Genomic DNA, 20,861 nt, shown 5'->3' on the forward strand with positions numbered 1-20,861 from the left:
TGATATCATATGATATATATATGAGACTCATACAGGGGCATTTTTAGCACCAATATATTGAATTTTAGGGCATACCTACATTTGTGGAGTTGTTGCCCTCTATTATATTTGTCTTCATTCAACTGTAGGGACTGTAAGATGACATACAGGTCTGGGGGTGGAGTCAGTGTGTTAACTGTGTCAACATTTTTTAATTGTGTTATTTTTCATAACTAATTAATTAACACATTAAACTGACAGCCCTAATATACAGGTGCATCTCAATAAATTAGGATGTCATGGAAAAGTTTATTTATTTCAGTAATTCAACTCAAATTGTGAAACTTGTGTATTAAATAAATTCAAGGCAAGGCAAGGCAATTTTATTTCTAAAGCACGTTTACAACAGCGACTGCTGACCAAAGTGCTGTACAATTCAAACATAACTTCACAAAACAACATTCGACAATTTCAATGCATAAATTACACACATGTATACACTTATACTTAAATAAAAACAAAATTAAAAGGCTAAAGAATAAAAATATGTCTTAAGATGAGATTTGAAGCTTACAATATCTGGAGACAACCTAATATATGCTGGTAAATCGTTCCACAATCTAGGGGCAGCAATCGAGAAGGCACGATCACCTTTTAATTTCAGACGTGATCGAGGCACAAAAAGCAACCTACTGTCGGATAACCTTAATGTTCTACCACAGTTTCTAAGGAGGAGGAGATCTGTAATATATTCCGGAGCTTGACCATGTAATCCTTTGTAAACAAACAGCAACACCTTAAATTTAATGCGATATTCAACTGGTAGCCAGTGTAAAGAAGCAAGAATCGGTGATATATGATCCCTCTTTCTAGTTCCGGTAAGGAACCTGGCAGCGGCATTCTGTACGAGTTGCAGACGAGATAAAGTAGATCTAGACACACCAAGATAAAGTGAAAAACGCATGAATCACAGTCTCCAAGTCTTTAGGCGATAAAAATGATTTCAACTTCACGATAGATCTAAGATGATAAAAACTGTTTTTAACAACTGCGTTAATTTGTTTTTCAAACTTTAAATCATTGTCAAATATCACCCCTAGGTTTTTCACATGAGCATGGGAGTTAGCAGATAGTGAGCCTAACTGATTGTTAATCAAAGTAATAGAGGCAGGTGGGCCAAAAACTACAATCTCAGATTTGGAGTCATTTAATGTTAAAAAATTGGCAGCCAGCCAGGATCTAACCTCGGTCAGACAATTTAGCAGAGGAAGTATGTTGCAATTATCCTTATGGTTTAGCGGAAAATAAACCTGCGTGTCATCTGCATAAAAATGATAAGGAATATTATATTTCTGAAAAATACGACCCAAAGGAAGCAAATATAACGAAAATAACAACGGACCCAAAATAGAACCCTGAGGCACACCACAATTTAAAGGGACTGAAGAAGAAGAGAAATTTCCGATCTCCACCGAAAAAGATCTGCCAGAGAGGTAGGATTTAAACCATTCTAACGCAGAGCCTTGAATACCCACGCAAATTCTCAATCTTTCAAGCAGGATTTTGTGATCAATGGTATCAAACGCTGCACTTAAATCTAAAAGGACTAGAATGGAAGACTTTCCTAAGTCTGCTGCCACCAACAGATCATTCAACACCTTTAACAAAGCGGACTCTGTACTATGATACCTCCTAAAACCCGACTGATGCTTGTCTAACAAATTATTAGAAGTTAGATATGCTGTCACTTGATGAAAAATCACTTTCTCCAAAACTTTAGATAAAAAAGACAATTTTGAGATAGGACGATAGCTATCGAGACTATAAGGATCAAGGCTGGCCTTTTTTCTAAGGGGATTTACCACTGCATGCTTTAAAATTAAGGGAACGGTCCCTTGGGATAGGCTACTATTAACAATGAGTAAAATTAATGGTTCAACTGTTCCTAAAACATCCAACAATAAACGAGGAGGTACAACATCAAGAGAGCAGGAGGAAAGCTTCATTTTCTGAAGCACTTCAGAAAGAAAGGAGGGAGAAACAGGGTCAAACTCAGTCAGAGAAACAGAACATGGATCAGTAATAGAGACATCCGGGTCAGACTGCCTAATACCGGAACGAATACAGTCAATTTTATCGACAAAATAATGCAGAAACTTTTCACAAATTGTGGTAGAGGCATCAGGAAATAAAAGAGTAGAAGGATTTAAAACCTGATCAATAGTGTTAAACAAAATCTTAGGACAGTGAGCATGTTTTGAAATCAAACTAGCAAAATAACTTTCCCTGGCCGTCTTGACTGAGTACTGATAATTTGTCATACAGTCTCTCATGATATCATATGAGACTTGGAGCTTATCCTTCTTCCACTTTCTTTCAGCCTTCCTCCATTCCTGTCTAGAAGTCCTAGTAACATTATTAAGCCATGGTTTCACCTGAGGTTTGTGTTTCATACTTTTAAAAGGAGCAACAGAGTCCAAAACATTGTTACAGTGAAAATTGAATTGAGAAAGCTGCTCATCCACAGACAGATCTAAAAAGGAAGTCATGATGGGGCAAATGTCACTTGAAAATGCATCTGCAAACAAACACGCAGTAGAAGAGTTCACAGAACGGATTTTGCGACCACAGGGTATAGAATCGGCCATTGGAATATTAAGAACCGAGTTAAACAATACTGGTTTATGGTCGGAGAAACAAAAGTCATCAATTTGCAAATATAAAACTGAAAAACCCAATGACAAAACCAGATCTAATACATGACGCTTAGCATGTGTAGGCTTAGACACAGACAAAACCAAATTAAAAGAGTCAATAATTTGAAGAAACTCATTAACCAGGGGATGAGAAGGACAACACACATGAATATTGAAATCTCCTAAAATTAGCAGTTTGTCATAAAAAGGAACCAGAGAAGATAAGAACTCAGAGAATTCATGTAAAAACAAACTGTTGTAATGGGGTGGACGATAGATTAAGGCACAGACAAGAGCATTGTCAGTGCCAAACTTAAGTAGTTGAACTTCAAAACTACTGAAGTAGTCCACAGGTAGTAACCGGCACTTAAAACTGTTCTTACAAATAGTCGCAACCCCTCCACCACGACCAGTTAACCTTGGAGAGTTTATAAAATTACAATCATCAGGGGAAGCTTCAAAAAGGGGACCATTGTCACCATTCTTTAGCCAAGTTTCAGTTATAAACATACAATCCAGATTTCGAGATGTAAAAAAGTCGTTGATTATAAAAGTTTTATTTAAAATCAATCTTACGTTTAGAAGAGCCATTTTCAGTAGTTGTCTCCGAAGCTCTATGCCGTAGTAATGCTACGCCGGCGCCGTCATTCTTCCGCTGTAAAGGAACATATTCCAACACTCTGAGATTGCCTAGATTCGCCCCAGCCTGAGAATGAGATCTTAGAAAAGCCCGATCAGGAACCAGTCTGTCTGCCGTGTCCAGACGCTGAGGCCAGAGAGGAGAAAGGTAGGAGAGTCTCAATCCACACTTGAAAGTCCCGTTGATCGGGGCGCAAGCAGGCAAAGCAACAGAAGCATAATCCAATAGCTCCGTGCGATAGCGGAGAGCTCTCCTTAAACGCACTAAGTTACCGCTGCATTTTCCCCGTTTTCTCGGCCGTCTTTTTCTATGTAGGAGACAACCAGATACACGACATATAGTAGATGGAATCTGAGCAAGGAACGGGGGTTTAAACGATCCATGTCCACGTTCGTCGTAACCCATGCAAGTGGAGTCAACAGACGAAGATTGCAGACTAAGAAGAAACTGGCGATCATATATAATTGATGATGACACTTTATGCACTGATTGGCACACAAAAAGCATCAGAGCTAAAACAAACAGCATTAAATGCTGCAGAGACTGCGGACGACGGCAGGCCAGCAAACAGAGCGGCGCCATCTTGAATATCAGTGTAAAACGAATTCAGTGCACACAGACTAAAGTAGTTTACGCTTTTGGTTCTTTTAATTGTGATGATTTGGCTCACATTTAACAAAAACCCAATTCAATATATAAACAAATTAGAATACTTCATAAGACCAATAAAAAAACATTTTTAGTGAATTATTGGCCTTCTGGAAAGTGTTCATTTACTGTATATGTACTCAACGCTTGGTAGGGGCTCCTTTTGATTTAATTACAGCCTTAATTGATCAGTCTGTGGCACTGCTGAGGTGGTATGGAAGCCCAGGTTTCTTTGACAGTAGCCTTCAGTTCATCTGCATTTTTTGGTCTCGTTTCTCATTTTCCTCTTGACAATACTCCATAGATTCTCTATGGGGTTCAGGTCTTGTGAGTTTGCTGGCCAGTCAAGCACACAAACACCATGGTCATTTAACCAACTTTTGGTGCTTTTGGCAGTGTGGGCAGGTGCCAAATCCGACTGGAAAATGAAATCAGCATCTTTAAAAAGCTGGTCAGCAGAAGGAAGGATGAGGTGCCCTAAAATTTCTTGGTAAACGGGTGCAGTGACTTTGGTTTTCAAAAAACACAGTAAACCAACACCAGCAGATGACATTGCACCCCAAATCATCACAGACTGTGGAAACTTAACACTGGACTTCAAGCAACTTAGGCTATGAGCATCTCCATCTCCTCCATCAGACTGTAGGACCTTGGTTTCCAAATGAAATACAAAACTTGCTCTGATCTGAAAAGAGGACTTTGGACCACTGGGCAACAGTCCATTTCTTCTTCTCCTTAGCCCAGGTAAGACACCACTGACATTGTCTGTGGTTCAGGAGTGGCTTAACAAGAGGAATACAACAACTGTAGCCAAATTCCTTGACACGTCTGTGTGTGGTGCCTCTTGATGCCTTGACCCCAGCCTCAGTCCATTCCTTGTGAAGTTCACCCAAATTCTTGAATCGATTTTGCTTGACAAGCCTCTCAAGGCTGCGGTTCTCTCAGTTGGTTGTGCATCTTTTTCTTCCACACTTTTTCCTTCCACTCAACTTGTTAACATGCTTGGATACAGCACTCTGTACAGCACACTTCATTTAGCAATGAATGTTTGTGGCTTACCCTCCTTGTGAAGGGTGTCAATGATTGTCTTCTGGACAACTGTCAGATCAGCAGTCTTCCCCATGATTGTGTAGCCTAGTGAAACAAACTAAGAGATCATTTTGAAGGCTCAGAAAACCTTTGGAGGTGTTTTGAGTTGATTAGCTGATTGGTATGTCACCATATTCTAATTTGTTGAGATAGTGAATTGGTGGGTTTTTGTTAAATGTGAGCCAAATCATCACAATTAAAAGAACCAAAGACTTAAACTACTTCAGTCTATGTGCATTTAATTTACTTAATACACAAGTTTCACAATTTGAGTTGAATTACTGAAATAAATGAACTTTTCCACAACATTCTAATTTACTGAGATGCACCTGTATATACACCCATCAGGTATAACATTATGATCACCTTTTATTGTGTTGGTCCTCTTTTTGCTGCCAAAACAGCCCTGACGGGTCAGGCATGGACTCCACTAGACCCCTGATGGTGTACTGTGGTATCTGGCACCAAGATGTTAGCAGCAGATCCTTTAAGTCCTGTAAGTTGCGAAGTGGGGCCTCCATGGATCGGACTTGTTTGTTAAGCACATCCCACAGATGCTCAACTGAATTGAGATCTGGGAATTTGGAGGAAGAGTTAACACCTCAAACTCCTTGTTGTGCTCCTTAAACCAGGTAGGTGGTACATGTCAAAGTAACATACACATGGATTGCAGGACCCAAGGTTTCCCAGCAAAACATTGCCCAAAGCATCACACTGCCTTTGCTGGCTTGCCTTCTTCCTATAGTGCATCATGGTGCCTTCGGCGGTGGACAGGGGTCAGTATGGGCATCCTGACTGTTCTGCGACTATGCAGCCCCATACGCAACAAACTGCGATGCACTGTTTCCTGACACCTTTACTTCAGAACCAGCATTAACTTCTTGAGCAATTTGATGCACATCAATGAGCCTTGGTTGCCCATGACCCTGTTTTTGGTTCACAACTGTCTCTTCCCACTTTTGGGCAGTCGAGACCTAAGAGAGTTGGACTTGTAACCCAAAGGTTGTGGATTTGAGTCTCAGGTCCGGCAGGGATTGTCGGTTTGGGAAATGAATAACCAGCGCTCTCTTCCACCTTTAATACCTTATCCTTACACTTGTCCATTTTTCCTACTTCTAACACATCAACTTTGAGGACAAAATTTTACACATTTTTTTATGACTAATTAATTAAGTTAAAAAGTTATTTTTTATATATCCACTATTGAAAGAGTGTTTTTACAGCCAGGACCACTTATGCTGGGTAAGCGTGCCTAAGCAGACTTGGTAAAAGGTCACTATGGAGGCCACATCCTACCCATACAAGGGTAACATGTGGAGATTACACTTATGAAATACAGAGTTCTGGCATGAAACAAGACGACATAGTCTGATAGGACTAGCTCAATCTGACCTGGCAACATTACATAACGACCTTTTATGCTGACACTGGGACTGATGAAGTGTAGAAAGTAACAGCAGATATCAAATTACTAAATCGCTCAGGTGGATACTGGGGTCTTATCTATCAGACTGCAACATATATCCATTTTGTTAATTGACATTACACATAGTGCACGTCTAATTAGTGTTAAGCCAGTCGGTGTGGTAGCCCAGGCACACATACTCACAGGCCACTATTCTTAAGCCAATCAGCGTGGTAGCCAAAGGGTCACATAGTCCGAGACCACTATTTTTAAGCCGGTTGGCGTGGTAGCCCAGGCACACACAGATAGTAATACATGCGGTTCACATGGCTCTTTGTACTGCTTATGGAAGAAAATTAATGGCATATTTATTTGAAACAAAAAAACATGTTGAAAAGCACTAACTGAAAAAATAATGTATTGCATTACCAGTGCTTGCATTTTAATGCCTTGTTATTTCCAGGGCTTGCATTTTTAGGTCCTGAAAAAAGGTGCCATAAAATAGAAAACGTCTCAGGTTATGTATGTAACCCTGGTTCCCTGAGGGAGTGAGACACTGCATCATCAAACGCTATGGGGAACACCATTGGTGGGTCGCACTCTGAACGTAGTTTGCAACCAATGAAATGACGGGAGTGACGTCACAGGCGTGGTGACATAAGCGACCAGGAAGTATAAAGCACGTGCATTTGAAGCCGGCGGCAGCTCTTTAGGAATGAAGCGAGCGCCGCAGGGATGCGGGAATTATGGTCCATGACGCAGCGTCTCGTTCCCTCAGGGAACCAGGGTTACATACGTAACCTGAGACGTTCCCTTCCGGGAACTCGAGCTGCGTCATCAAACGCTATGGGGAACGAGATGTCCACGCCCCCATAATTCCAAGTCCCTTCCTAGTGTCTGCTAGGACAAGGGTGGAAAGAGTTGTGTCTGGTGAATCTTGCCAGAACACAGGAAAAGTCTCCGCGTGGGGAAATTGCCAGGACGTGAGTATTATTACACCTCTGTCTGGGGAACCGCCAGAACAAGCGGGAGAAATACACCTCGGCCCACAGGCACACGAAGAGAGAGTAATACACCTCTGTCTGGGAAACAGCCAGAACAAGAGAGAGAAATATACCTTGGCCCTCAGGCACATGAGGAAAAGGTAGTACACCTCTGTCTGGAATCAGCCAGAACAGGAGGGACACAAGTAGTGCCTGGTGAACTTGCCAGGACACTGGAATGGCACCGCCTGGGGAAATTGCCAGGACGCGAGTGGGAATACATCTCTGTCTGTGGGACCATCAGACCAGAGGGAGAAATATGCCTCGGCCCTCAGGCGCACGAGGAGAGAGTAGTGCACCTCTGGGAAACAGCCAGAACGAGAGGAAGAAATATATCTCGGCCCTAAGGCACAAGAGGAGAGAGTCATACACCTCTTGCCTGGGAAACTGCCAGGCCAAGAGGGTAGGAATTCTCTTGCTTCAAGGGAGAATAGTAATACATCTCATGTCTGGGGAACTGCCAGACCAGGAGGAGTAAACATTCTCTAGCTCTGTGAGAGAAATAGTCTACCTCTGTCTGGGGAACTGCCAGTTAACACAGAGGGATAAGGGGTGCCTGGTGGTAATGCCAGAGCATGAGTAATACACCTCCGTCTGGGGAAATTGCCAGACCGAGAGGAGTAAAACATTCTTTTACTTGATAGAAGGAATGCGCCTTAACTGAGTGCCTGGGAATCAGTAGGCCAGGACACTCTGAAAAGTCTCCTCCTGGGGAACTGCTAGGACAAGAGTAATAATGCACCTCTATCTGGGGAGCTGCCAGAAAAGAGGAATAAACAGTGCACCTGGTGATCATGCCAGGGCACGGGAGGATTCTGCCTGGGGATTGCCAGGACAAGAATAGTAATACATCTCTTGTCTGGGGAACTGCCAGACCAAGAGGGGTAAAACTCTGAGCCTAGCCTTGTTGCTAGGGTGAGAGGACAAAGGAGCCAGGAGTGGCTCTGAGGTCGAGCTTGTAAAATCTGACAAACGTTAGAGGTGAGGACCAACCCACAGCACTGCAGATGTCTTGGATAGGGACACCTGCCATCAGAGCTTTAGAGGCAGACAAGCCTCGAGTGGAGTGAGCCTTGACTCCCAACGGAGATGGGAGACCAGAGGACTTGTAGGCAGTGGAAATGGCATCTACGATCCATTTACTGATAGTGGGCTTTGAAGCCGGGAACCCCCTCTTAGGAGGGCCGTAACAAACAAAGAGTTGCTCTGATTTATGCCACAAGGCAGCTCTGTGGACATACGTGTCTAGTGCTCTTACTGGACACATTAGGTTATACTTCCGATGGTCGGGCTCCACGAATGGTGGAGGATAAAACGCTTGAAGCGTAATTGGCTGTGGTGTTGAAGACGGGACCTTAGGGACATACCCAGCTCTTGGGTAGAGAAATGCTTTGGCCAACCCAGGCGCAAAGTCAATATATGAAGGGGCCACCGAAAGGGCCTGCAGGTCCCCAACTCTCTTTAGAGAGGTAAGAGCAAGCAGCAATGCTGTCTTCATAGTAAGCATACGATCAGAGATTTCTTCTATGGGCTCAAATGGAGGCTTACATAGAGCTTCTAACACCACAGCTAAGTCCCACGTGAGGACTCTCGGTTTCACTCGAGGCCTCAGCCTGAGTGCACCGCGGAGGAAACGTGTGACCAGGGGGTCTCTGCCCACTGAAAGGCCACCAATAGCCGCCATGTACACCTTCAAGGTGGAGTGAGCTAACCCTGCGGAAAGACAAGTTTGCGGGAACTCCAGTACTGTACCAACTGGGCAGTGAACTGGGTCTAAACGGCGTTCATGACACCATGAAGCAAACAGGTTCCACTTAAGGCCATAAAGTTTCCTCGTAGAGGGAGCTCTGGATTGGAGAATGGTCTCGACAACCTCGGTTGGGAGACCAGCCTCTATGAGTTGTGCCCCCTCAGGGGCCACACCCATAATTTCCACATCTCCGGGCAGGGGTGGCAGATTGCGCCCCCAGCCTGGGAGAGGAGGTCCCTCCTGATGGGAATCTCCCATGGAGAGCCGTCGAGGAGAGCGATTATGTCCGAGAACCACACTCGGGCCGGCCAGTACGGGGCTACTAGTAGCAGCCGTACTCCATACTGGCAAACTCTTTCCAGAACTCCCGGGAGCAGAGCGATCGGGGGAAATGCGTACAGACGAAGCCTCGGCCACGTCTGTACCATGGCATCCAGTCTAAGAGGAGCTGGAGGAACTAGAGAGTACCAGAGGGGACATTGCGATGTCTCTCGAGTCGCAAAGAGGTCCACTTGAGCCTGGCCAAACACTCTCCAAATCTGCTTCACTACTTCTGGGTGAAGCATCCATTCCCCGGGCCTCGGCCCCTGCCTCGACAGGATGTCTGCTCCCACATTGAGACGTCCGGGAATATGGACTGCTCTTAGAGAGAGAAGCTTTCCTTGAGACCATAGGAGGATCCGGTACGCCAGCTTGTATAAGGGGTGTGAGCGCAGACCCCCCTGGTGATGATATAGTACACTACCGCAGTGCTGTCTGTACGGACCAGCATGTGACGGTCTCTCAGGTCTGGAAGGAAATGCTCCAGGCCAGCATCTCTAGGCAGTTTATGTGCCAAGAGAGATGATGATCGCTCCTTAGGCCGTGGGCTGAGCGGCCACTCATGACTGCCCCCTATCCGGTGAGGGATGCATCTGTCGCTAGCGTGACGCGGCGGCAAGGAGCTCCCAGCACCGGGCCCTGAGACAGAAACCAGGGTTTCTTCCACATGTCCAAGGCACGTAGGCATCGCCGCGTGACCTTGATCTTGCGGAATGGGTTCCCCCTCGGGGAAAACACCCTGGTTTTGAGCCACCTCTGTAGCGGTCTCATGTACAGCAGACCAAAAGGTATCACGTTGGATGCAGCTGCCATAAGACCTAACAGTACTTGGAACTGTTTGACAGTGAGTGACAGGCCTAGCTTGACCGCATTTACTGCAGTAAGGATCGACTCGATCCAAGCAGGTGACATTCGTGCCTGCATCGTGGTCGAATCCCAAACTACACCTAGATAAGTGGTCCTCTGTACTGGAGAAAGCACACTCTTCTTGGTGTTGAGTCTCAACCCCAGCTCTTTCATGTGAGCGAGGACAACATCTCGATGTTGAACCACTAACTGTTCTGAGCTGGCTAAAATCAGCCAGTTGTCTATGTAGTTGAGTATGCGGATACCCTGGAGTCGCAGAGGAGCCAGAGCAGCATCCACACACTTTGTGAAAGTTCGGGGTGAGAGTGCTAGGCCGAAAGGAAGAACTCTGTATTGGTAAGCTTCGCCCCTGAAAGCGAACCTGAGAAACTTTCTGTGTTGAGGAAGGATGGAGATGTGGAAATATGCGTCTTTTAGATCTATCGTGACAAACCAGTCCTCGGACCTGATTTGAGACACGACATGTCTGACAGTTAATATTTTGAACTTCAGTTTTCTGACTGAGCGGTTCAGCTGTCTGAGATCTAGAATGGGCCGAAGCCCCCCATCCTTCTTGGGAACTGTGATACTTGAAGTATGTAGAACATGAAATAATGGTCTCACCAAGTTGTGTTTGAAATGATCTTTATTAATTCTTTTGTTTTTCAGTCACACGGAAGGTGCACATTCCAGTGTGACTGTTTCTTTTTGGTCTTGTCAAGTCTTGGTATCTGGAAAAGACATTGTAAGTTAGAACAATACTTTTGTCTGACATTCATGGTTTTCTTTGTCTTACCTTTTTCCCGGGGAATAGGAGGGGCCGGCCCGCAAACAGGAAGCCCTATATATGTCATCGAAGTGAGGGGTGGAGTCTAGTCTCTGAGAGTTTGAAAATGTATTTAAAATGTTTGTCTGAATTTGTAGAAGGAGAATATGTGGAGAGTTTTTTTGTTCGCTTTGAGAGAATTGCAAGAACGTGGGGTTGGCCAATAGATGAGTGGGCTGCTCGAGTTGTTACCTTACTGACAGGTAAGGCCTTGGAGGCTTATGCTGGGATGGATGAGCTAAGAGCCGGCAACTATGATGACATCAAGGCAGCTGTTCAGGCCAAGTATAACATGACGGAGGAGACTTATCGACTGCGGTTTAGAAGTCTCATGGTTCCATCTGGAGAGACAGTCAGAGAGACCTATAATCGTATTAACCCTCTGGGGCCGACGGTCACGCCGGCGTGACCAACCTACTTTTTTTAAGATCAGCGCAAAAGACACTAAAAATGCTCTGTCAGTTTTAGTCATACAAATTAGAGATATACATCATTGGAAACTGTAAAGTGTGTACTTTTATTTGTGCACACTCACAGGAACAGCAGAAAGTTGTGCTTTTTTATTTAGAATAAAGAAAACAAACAGGGTGATTTCTGTTTTCTCTGTCTCCGCGAACTGCTTTTAGAAATGCGTTACTTAAATCATTCAAACTCGGTGAATACTCAGCACACAAACAGAAAAGTGGTATCTACTGAAAGCTTGAGATTTATGCTTTTAAACGAAGTAAGTTTGATCAAAAACCAATAATCTGTGATAAATTAATCTATATGAAACCAAGGAGATGTCTAGTCTATCCAGTTCCAACTAATTATCTCTAATGTGACCGCGCCCACTATCGCGAAATCTCTTTTGCTATGCAAATTAGCCATGTGCTGCAATCACGGCAAGGACCGGAGTATCTGTACGCGAGGAAACTCCCACATCACCGCAACAAAGCAACATGACTTCAAGTTCATCTTGGTTACAGTTTGTTCCTGAATTAAGATATGCTGTGAGGAATTAGACTTATATTTACCACGATCATAAGAAGGACGTGATGCGACGCAAACCCAACAGGAGGAGACATTTACATGAGTAAGTCTTACTTTCATTTTCCTACTAGCTTTCGCTGTTGTTTCCTTTGGCAAAACATGTACACATTTTACTAGTTAGACTTATTCCAAACTAAAATTCCTGACTTAATCAAATGAAACATTATGAAGTACGTTTGATTGCATCTCACACAATGGCAGGATATTTATAATGTTCTAGAAAAACGATGTGATTATGACTGTGAGATGCATTTATGACGATATCTTTATGACTGTAGAATCATACTTATTAATTTATTTATTTTATTGTACAACAGTAGGGTGAAATATAATATATAATATAATATGAGTGCTTACACTGAATGTGTGTTTACATCACGTTTGTTAGTAATATAGTGCTAAACGATAATTATTAGTTTCTCAGATATTACATGTCCTTTTTTACATTAGTACAAATGCTAGAGTATAGACTGTATTCTGACAGATGATCCTGATATGATTTTTGATTTGTTTTGTTTTTGTAGTGATCTCAAACCTGCTCAAAAGTGAATCCTGCCCTCTTTCCCTTGAGTCCCTTCAAACTGTTTTCCTGTGAGAGCACTAGAAACTTGAGATGTTCAACTACACTGATATTCTAGTGTAAAAAAAGTTTTTGACTTTTTTTGTGTGCATGCAAAATAGCAGGTAAGATTTACTTGTTTCATTTGCTGAACAGAATTCAGAAGAAGTTTTCAGAAATGCCACAAAGTCTGTGCACATCTGTGTGGTTAGATGAGGGAGCTCAATAATGTGTCTTTGACGTTCATTATGTATGTTTTGTTTATACAGTGATAGTAAATAAAATAAAAATAATCTAAAACTCCATTCTCTGAATCTTCTCACATTGTTTCTTGTTCTGCTAGTGAAGTCAGGCATTGATGGGGCCATTAGGGAGGGCTCTTTTGTCTCTCAGGTGTGAATTGCTAAATATTCATGGGTCATTGCCACACCTATGAATAATCCCTTTCGATCACAAAACATGTTTTATAAAATTTAAATCAATATATTGTTTTCTCTGAACGAGTGAACGAGATGATTTTCACATCATTTGGTTGAAAAAATTCTAACCTACGACATCCAATTATCTAAAGTCTTGTAAAGAAATGTCCTATAAGTCGTTCATGGCCTTATTTCAGTGACTTCAAAACTTTAGATTTTCAATAACCACGCATAAACATAGTTTTCTCAAAAACACAAACATGCACATTAATGTTGCTTGCATATTATTGTAGCCCAATATGTGCTGATTACAATGTAATCTGACTTTAACCATTCATATGTTTTTAAGATACTGAAAAAAGCACAAATGTCAGGGCATGTCAAAACTTCTTCAGGGCCCCAAAACACCTCAGACCCCAGAGGGTTAAAGGCTTATATGGGAGATGGATGCGATCAGCGACAAAGACCAAAGACCAGATGGGGGAGACCATCATTCTTGAGCAATATCTTTGAATGCTTTGCCCAGACGTAAGGGTTTGGGTCAAAGAAAGTCAACCTCAGACTGGTGAAGAAGCGGCTAGATTGGCTGAGAGATATGTGGCTGCTCATCAGGACCCACCCAGGTCTAGTAAAGGTACTGTGGGTAGGGGTAAATTGGAGGAACCCAGTAATAGCAATGTCGGGTTAATGGGAAAGAAACCTGTTACTGCTGTTGGACCTCTAATCTGTTTCTATTGCCATCAACCTGGACATAAGGCGTCTGTTTGTCCCCTGAGAAAACCTAAGGTAACTCACATGTGTTATGTACCCAGAGAAGAAACTGCATGTGAATTGTCAATTAATTCTGAAAAACATAGACATGTAACTGTAACAGTAAATGGTCAGGTGGCTCAGGCCCTCGTAGATACGGGAAGTACCCAAACGTTGGTGAAGTTCTTGAATGGGTAAATAATGAATTATGGGGAAACACTTCCTTTGGAGTGTGTTCATGGGGAAGAAAAGAGTTACCCAACTGCTGATGTAAATATAATTGTGGATGATCAGGCGTATTTACTGAGGGTGGGGGTAGTTGATAAGCTAGCCTATGATGTGGTGCTAGGTGAGGATTTCCCACTTTTAAATGAACTTGTCAATGCAATTCCCAGAAACTCTGCTGTGGTAACTAGATCACAGAGTACAGGCCTGCAACCTCTCCCTAATGTTCATGTAGATCTGTTTGATTCTGGTGGAAAGGTTAAGAAAACCAAAAAAGAGCGAAGACGAGAAAAACATAGGGGTAAAGGTAAAGCCCAGGATAGTCTACCAAACTTCCCTGGCCCTGTATCCGATTTGGTTGAAATTCAGTGGCAGGTTCCTGACAATTTTAGGGAATTGCAGAAATCTGATGTAACTTTACAACCTCTGTTTCAAAAAGCTTGTGAAGTTGATGGGAAAATTGTGGGTGTACCAAAACTAGCTGGGGATCGGTATATTATTAAAGACAGCCTTTTGTATTTAGCAGATACTGAAAATCCAAGATTGGTTGTACCTGGTAAACTCCGTCAAATGATCTTGCATTTAGGTCATACTATCCCGTGGTCAGGACACTTAGGTCATCGGAAAACGTATGACCGAATCGGTCAACGCTTTTATTGGCCTAAGTTGTATCAGGATGTACAAGAATATTGTAGGACCTGTTCTGAATGCCAGATGGTAGCTCCAGTTCGCAAAGGCGACAGGAATTACCTTGAACCTCTACCCATTATTGGTACTCCATTTGATCGCATAGGAATGGACATAATTGGACCTTTAGTGAAGAGTAGCTCAGGTAACCAGTTTGCTTTGGTAATCTGTGATTACGCAACTAGATATCCTGAAGTGTACCCTTTGCGATCTAGTCAAGTTAAAAACATTGTGAAGTGTTAGATAGATCTAATTTCAAGGTTGGGGGTTCCTTCGGAAATTATCACAGATCAGGGAACCAATTTCATGGCCAAATTGATGAAACTGCTTTATAAGCAACTAGGAATAAAGGGTATTAGGACCACTCCTTTTCACCCTCAAACAGATGGCTTGGTTGAACGTTTTGATGGCACTTTTAAAAACATGCTTAAGAAATTTGTTGACGAAACTGGTAGGGATTGGGACAAGTGGATTCCTTTCCTTTTGTTTGCATATCGAGAAGTACCTCAATGTTCAACTGGTTTTTCTCCCTTTGAGTTATTATATGGTAGGCAAGTTCGAGGTCCCCTGGACATGCTCAAAGAAGGATGGACAGCAGAGGAACCAGCTCAGTGCAGTGTCGCTTCATACATCTTGCAGATGAGGGATAAATTGGAGAACTTCAGGAACATGGCTCAAGAGAATCTGCAGATGGCTCAAAAGAAGCAGAAGGTATGGTACGACAAACATGCCAGAGAAAGAGAATTGCAACCCTGGCAAAAGGTACTGGTACTTTTACCTTCAGGTACTTGCAAGTTGTTGGCCAAATGGCAAGGGCCCTATTTGGTCAAGCGAAAGTTGGGCCCTGTAACTTATGAGATTCTGTATCCTGAAAGGAAATGTCCTACGCAGATCCTACATGTCAACTTGTTGAGGGAGTTCAAAGAGCGGACTGATAGAGAATGAGAATCGAGTGGCGATGATGGTCCAGGCTGTCGATGAGGAAGTAGATGAGGAGGAAATGGAACCAGTACGACATTCAGAGGACATTCCTGGTGACTATTCTCATCTAACTGAACAACAACAACAACAGTTAGTGAAGGTACGTCAATCCTTCCCAACTCTATTTCAAGAAAAACCTGGGCTGACGAAAGTTCTCACTCATAATATCATCTTGAAAGATTCTACCCCAATTCGACAGAAACCTTATAGAGTTCCTGAAAAGATGGTTGAGAAATTGAAGACCGAGGTGAAGATGATGTTGGAGATGGGAATCGTAGAGCCTTCTCAGTCTGAATGGTCAAGTCCTATTCTCCTGGTACCTAAGAAGGATGGGGGAGTGAGGTTTTGTACAGACTTTCGGAAGTTGAATAGTGTGTCTTGCTTTGATTCCTATCCAATGCCTCGTATTGATGAACTCATTGAAAGACTCAGTAAAGCACATTACATGACCACACTTGACTTATGTAAGGGGTACTGGCAAGTTCCACTTGAACCATCTTGCAGACCCTACACTGCTTTCCGGACCCCTACTGGGTTGTACCAGTATACGGTAATACCTTTTGGGTTACATGGAGCTCCAGCCACCTTCCAAAGACTGATGAATGGGATATTGGCTGGATGTGATCAATATGCTGCAGCATATCTAGATGATGTGGTCATTTATAGCCAGTCATGGCAAGAACACCTTGAACACCTTTCTGACATACTGAAAAGACTTCAAAATGCTGGGCTCACTATTAACTCTTCTAAATGTTCATGGGCACAAGAGGAAGTGAAGTATTTGGGGTATCTTCTGGGTCACGGCCAAATCAAACCCCAAGTGGAAAAACTTAAAGCCATTCAAAATATTTCGTGGCCACAAACAAAGAAGTAAGAAAGATCATTTTTGGGTTTGATTGGCTGGTACCGTAGATTTATTCCCCATTTTTCATCTCTGGCCTCCCCATTAACAGATTTGACCAAAAAGAGTCCCTCTAAATTTCACTGGACAAGGGAGTGTGAAGAGGCTTTTGAAGCCATTAAGCAATTGTTGTGTCAAGAACCAATTTTGCAAGGTCCTGATTTCTCTAAGAGATTTCTTGTACAGGTCGATGCCTCAGATGTTGGACTGGGAGCAGTATTGGCCCAAGGAGAGCTGGGGAGTGAGCAACCAGTGTTGTTTCTGAGCAGGAAACTCTTTGAAAGAGAAAGGCGATATTCAACGGTGGAAAAGAAGGTTTGGCAATTAAATGGGCCGTGGACTCTCTAAGATATTATCTGCTTGGAAGAGAATTCAGTCTGCAAACGGACCATCGAGCATTGAAATGGATGCAATCTATGCAAAATAATAATTTTCGAATACTGCGCTGGTGCTTGACTCTGCAACCTTATAAGTTCACCATTGAGCATTGTCCAGGTAAGAAGAATTTAATTGCAGATTACTTGTTTAAATGACTAACAATGTCCAGAAGGGGTAGTGGGGAGAAATGTGATACTTGAAGTATGTAGAACATGAAATAATGGTCTCACCAGTTGTGTTTGAAATGATCTTTATTAATGGCTTGGAGGGCAAGGACGGAGCCTTCAGAGACGATGCCAGACCAGGTGACAGATAGCTAGCTAGCGTCTGTTCAACCTGCGGCATCGCTTTGTAGCCGTGCTCATCCAGCCCCCCCACATTACCGTAGTAATCTGATGAGGGGGTGAACAAGCGGGCTGAGTATGGTTTTTCCCACGATCTGGATATTTCTGTGTGCAGATCGGGGAAAAAGGGAAGGCTCCGTTTGGGAGGTGCTGATTTTGTCCGCAGGAGGCGCTCATCAAGCCTACTTCTCTGCGGCTCATTGACATGTTCGGCGGACCAACTGATGTTGAGCTTGGCCACCGCATTCGTCAGCACCTCCACTAGCTCCTCATAGTGAGGCGAACGGGGGGGCGGTTGATTGAGTTCTGCAACGCTCTCCACATCAACCTCCTCGGAGGAAGATAGGAGAAGCGTTGACTCCTCCTCTTGGAGGGAAGGAACCGCATTGCGGGCTTCCTCATCCAAAAGGAGGTCAATCGATCCACCAGGTGAGGAAGGAGATAGGGGATCACCCGTCTCCATTCCCTCCAGTAGATCGAGCTGCGAACCCCACAAGTGCAGCTGCCACTCCGCCTCGACGGAAGCGGGGCCAGACCCGCGAGGAACGCTAGCGAAGGCTCCCTCCTCGAAGAGAGCCTTCCGGGAACGGAGCACCCGCAGTGGAAGACGTTCACACTGCGGGCAGCCAGCCCCCTCAAGAGCTGACTGTGCATGCTCCGCACCCAAGCAGACGACACATAGATCGTGTGTATCCCCACCAACAATGAAGCGTTGGCAGGGAGGGACACACCGTCTATGTGGCTGCTCAACTGCTCTTTTTGAAACTCTCTTTCCCCCTTGTTTAGTCGACATATTGCTCAAATAAAAGTTGTGCAAACTGGCACAGAAAAACAGCAATATGAAGCAGACAGACACACATAGAGCGCTCTCGCTGAATGACAAAAGCTGCCGCCGGCTTCAAACGCACGTGCTTTACACTTCCTGGTCGCTTATTCACCACGCCTGTGACGTCACTCCCGTCATTTCATTGGTTGCAGACTATGTTCAGAGTGTGGCCCGCCAATGGCGTTCCCCATAGCGTTTGATGACGCAGCTCGAGTTCCCGGAAGGGAACTGTATTTACCTTGGCATAGTTAAATAATAACAGTTCAGTACATGGACATGACATATCATGAGTCTCAAACACCACCATCCCTGCTGAAAAAAAAACAGCTAATACCAGCCTAGGCTGGTTGGCTGGTCTTAGCTGGTTTAAGCTGGAAGTAGCTGGTTTTAGCTGGTCTCCCAGCCTGGCCAAGCTGGTCAGGCTGGTTTTAGCTGGTGGTTTCCCAGCCTGACCAGCTAAGACCAACCTGACCAGGCTGGAAAAGTGGCCAAAACCCCTTTAAAACCAGCCTGCCTTCCAGCTATGACCAGCTAAAACCAGGCTGGTTGACCAGCTAAAACCAGCCAACCAGCCTAGGCTGGTTTTAGCTGTTTTTTTCACGAGGGATTTCCCCATTCTTATATAAATCTGGTGTTTGCAAAAGACCACTGAAAAATAGGTCAATTCCAACATAACACAGACTATTACGCAATAGCCCCGGGATCGTTAATAGTTACGCCCCCAACATTTGCATCGCCCAATCATCAGTTATGTCAGTACATCAGTAAAATAAGGCAAGCCACTGAAGGGACATGGTTAGTTTAATGCTAGCGGTAACCTGTTATATTGCAGTACATAAGATTTCACTTACCACATAAACAGAGAGATGTGTGCGCTGATGATGCCGAATGACGGAGAAATGACTGCACTGATGATGGCGAATGATTTACAGATCCTGAGTATCACTGACAAGCATCTGAACTTGTGTGGTAAGTACTTGTGTCGTTGCATTATAATGTTACACAGAGCACGTGCATCACAATAGTGAGAGTAAAATGACGCCGATTCAAAATGGCAGATTGTCTGCAAACTACTGAGATGAGCAGCTCTATGAAACAGCCAATCAGAGCAGAGCCCCTCATTAATATTCACAGACCTTCCAAATAAGGCAATAACAGAGAATTTCATTCTAGGGACAAATCCTAGAGTTGTAAATGGACCTGTAAAACAGTTTCTGGAGACTTTTTGCCCTTTCCTATGCCATATACCTTCTATGTAGATATCCGAGAACAATTTAAAATATTGTTTGAATGCATTCTATGGCACCTTTAACATAGTTGTTTATTTAAGCTGTGAATATTTTGATTGAATTTTTTTATAAGTCTGCTTAGCTTGCTCCAATTCAGCAAATCAGTTTTTGTAAATGAATGACTTGCGCTACTAATGTCGCTTTGTTCTTCGTCAACAGCCGCTTGCGACACCTGCTGGTGAGCAACTGACAGCAGCTGGAGATTGTGCATCGGTGCTCTACTGATAATTCTGCAGCTCCCGGATGCTAAATGCCAAATTCTGCCAAGTTTTAACCTCTGAATTTGTAAAAGCGAATTTGAAGTGAAATAACATGGACCAAAAATTGCCTATCGAATATTTCTCATCGTATTTTTGAACAGATTGAATATTTTGGAAGTGAACTGTAAGGAAGGTGAATATTAATTATTTAATTTTTAATTATGAAAATGTGTTTGAAATATTTTGAATGGAAACATTTACAGCTTAAATAAACAACTATGTTACATTTCAGGACCTAAAAATGCAAGCCCTGAAAATACAAGGCATTAAAATGCAAGTACTGTTATGCAATACATTATTTTTTTAGTTAGTGCTATTCAACATGCTTTTTGTTTCAAATACATATGGCATTAATTTTCTTCCATAAGCAGTACAAATGTCTTGGCGATAGATCTGGTTTGTGGGGGTATCTTGTCTTTCCTTGTCTGTTCATCTTCATGAGTGTGGATACATGCATGTCCACTGATGCAGCAGTTTATCCTTATATTTAGCGGCATGCATATATTGGCTTATTGTGTCTCCTGCTTTGTGGGGAGTTATTCGTATATGTTATATTTGCAGCGGCAGTATTTCGTACATGCTTACAGCAGCATGTTGTAAATATATTGGCAGTGGCAAGTCTTGGTACTTGCTTTGCTGCATCAGCAACATAATCCAACACGATAGTGTCCACTATCCAGTGACAAAGCCTCTACTTAGGTACTGCTTGTCCCTTAGCACAGCCACTGTAGGACACTAGCTGGTTAGACTGTAAAAAGATGGCAGAGTGTTCAATATAGATTGCCAAATCCCTAACAGGGTAAATGTCGCTCTGAGCCTTAGCATCACTCGAGATCGACGGCTCAGTAGACAGAGCAGGCAAAGAGTGGCCTAAGTATTAAAGGGGTAAAAAGAGATTTAGGCACATAGCCGGGTCTGGTAGAACCAGGTCCAAAGTGAATACAATCCTCATCCACTGAGAGTATGC

The sequence above is a fragment of the Garra rufa genome, chromosome 12, assembly GCF_049309525.1.
Source record: "Garra rufa chromosome 12, GarRuf1.0, whole genome shotgun sequence".
NCBI lineage: Eukaryota > Metazoa > Chordata > Actinopteri > Cypriniformes > Cyprinidae > Garra > Garra rufa.